This window comes from Schistocerca gregaria, unplaced genomic scaffold (genome assembly GCF_023897955.1).
Source record: "Schistocerca gregaria isolate iqSchGreg1 unplaced genomic scaffold, iqSchGreg1.2 ptg001643l, whole genome shotgun sequence".
NCBI lineage: Eukaryota > Metazoa > Arthropoda > Insecta > Orthoptera > Acrididae > Schistocerca > Schistocerca gregaria.
Genome location: NW_026062912.1, coordinates 23,330 through 25,719, shown reverse-complemented (window position 1 = coordinate 25,719; position 2,390 = coordinate 23,330). Strand labels below are relative to the sequence as shown.

The window sequence follows — 2,390 nt, the reverse complement described above, 5'->3', positions numbered from 1 at the left end:
ACACTAGATCGCGTGTTACGCACATCGAAAGACATGCAGTCTAGTCGGTAATGATCCTTCCGCAGGTTCACCTACGGAAACCTTGTTACGACTTTTACTTCCTCTAAATGATCAAGTTTGGTCATCTTTCCGGTAGCATCGGCAACGACAGAGTCGATGCCGCGTACCAGTCCGAAGACCTCACTAAATCATTCAATCGGTAGTAGCGACGGGCGGTGTGTACAAAGGGCAGGGACGTAATCAACGCGAGCTTATGACTCGCGCTTACTGGGAATTCCTCGTTCATGGGGAACAATTGCAAGCCCCAATCCCTAGCACGAAGGAGGTTCAGCGGGTTACCCCGACCTTTCGGCCTAGGAAGACACGCTGATTCCTTCAGTGTAGCGCGCGTGCGGCCCAGAACATCTAAGGGCATCACAGACCTGTTATTGCTCAATCTCGTGCGGCTAGAAGCCGCCTGTCCCTCTAAGAAGAAAAGTAATCGCTGACAGCACGAAGGATGTCACGCGACTAGTTAGCAGGCTAGAGTCTCGTTCGTTATCGGAATTAACCAGACAAATCGCTCCACCAACTAAGAACGGCCATGCACCACCACCCACCGAATCAAGAAAGAGCTATCAATCTGTCAATCCTTCCGGTGTCCGGGCCTGGTGAGGTTTCCCGTGTTGAGTCAAATTAAGCCGCAGGCTCCACTCCTGGTGGTGCCCTTCCGTCAATTCCTTTAAGTTTCAGCTTTGCAACCATACTTCCCCCGGAACCCAAAAGCTTTGGTTTCCCGGAGGCTGCCCGCCGAGTCATCGGAGGAACTGCGGCGGATCGCTGGCTGGCATCGTTTATGGTTAGAACTAGGGCGGTATCTGATCGCCTTCGAACCTCTAACTTTCGTTCTTGATTAATGAAAACATACTTGGCAAATGCTTTCGCTTCTGTTCGTCTTGCGACGATCCAAGAATTTCACCTCTAACGTCGCAATACGAATGCCCCCGCCTGTCCCTATTAATCATTACCTCGGGTTCCGAAAACCAACAAAATAGAACCGAGGTCCTATTCCATTATTCCATGCACACAGTATTCAGGCGGGCTTGCCTGCTTTAAGCACTCTAATTTGTTCAAAGTAAACGTGCCGGCCCACCGAGACACTCAACAAAGAGCACCCTGGTAGGATTTAAACGGGGTCCGCCTCGGGACGCGAAAGCACCCCTTCGGCTCGCCCCACCGGCAGGACGTCCCACGATACATGCCAGTTAAACACCGACGGGCGGTGAACCAACAGCGTGGGACACAAATCCAACTACGAGCTTTTTAACCGCAACAACTTTAATATACGCTATTGGAGCTGGAATTACCGCGGCTGCTGGCACCAGACTTGCCCTCCAATAGATACTCGTTAAAGGATTTAAAGTGTACTCATTCCGATTACGGGGCCTCGGATGAGTCCCGTATCGTTATTTTTCGTCACTACCTCCCCGTGCCGGGAGTGGGTAATTTGCGCGCCTGCTGCCTTCCTTGGATGTGGTAGCCGTTTCTCAGGCTCCCTCTCCGGAATCGAACCCTGATTCCCCGTTACCCGTTACAACCATGGTAGGCGCAGAACCTACCATCGACAGTTGATAAGGCAGACATTTGAAAGATGCGTCGCCGGTACGAGGACCGTGCGATCAGCCCAAAGTTATTCAGAGTCACCAAGGCAAACGGACCAGACAAGCCAATCCGATTGGTTTTGATCTAATAAAAGCGTCCCTTCCATCTCTGGTCGGGACTCTGTTTGCATGTATTAGCTCTAGAATTACCACAGTTATCCAAGTAACGTGGGTACGATCTAAGGAACCATAACTGATTTAATGAGCCATTCGCGGTTTCACCTTAATGCGGCTTGTACTGAGACATGCATGGCTTAATCTTTGAGACAAGCATATGACTACTGGCAGGATCAACCAGGGAGCTGCGTCAACTAGAGCTGAGCAGCCGGCCGCCCGGGAGTGTGTCCCGGGGGCCCGCGCGAACACGCAAGCGTCCGCTCAATTATTCTGCAAACAGGAGGAGGCCGAGCTCCCCTGCACGATACACCTCGAAACCCTCTCAGGTCCCGGCGGCGCGCAGCGCCGTCCTAGGTACTTGGTCGGTTTCGAGAGAGGCGCAATCGCCCGGAGTTAGGCGAGTAGACGGTTTTAGTGCGAACACCCTTGCTCCCAACTGAGCTTGCCGCTGCCGACAGAGGCCCGGGAGCGTGCTGTCGTGGCATTGCCGGCGGGAGACAACACGCGCCACCTATGGTGACCGGCAGCTCCAACGCCAGCGCCACACAAGGGCAAAGCCCCACTTGGGTGCAGAAGCGAACTCTCCCAGCACAGCGCACGCGCCAACACGTCCGCACAACTGCGATACAAACC

The 2,390-nt window shown here is 53.4% G+C and overlaps 1 non-coding gene across 1 annotated transcript; it reads right to left on the bottom strand.

Moving 5' to 3' along the window:
• Window positions 1-48: 48 nt before the first annotated feature.
• Window positions 49-1,941, bottom strand: LOC126333808 (small subunit ribosomal RNA). The gene has a single exon (XR_007564364.1). It is a non-coding gene; the product is annotated as a small subunit ribosomal RNA (ribosomal RNA).
• Between the last annotated feature and the right edge of the window lie 449 nt (window positions 1,942-2,390).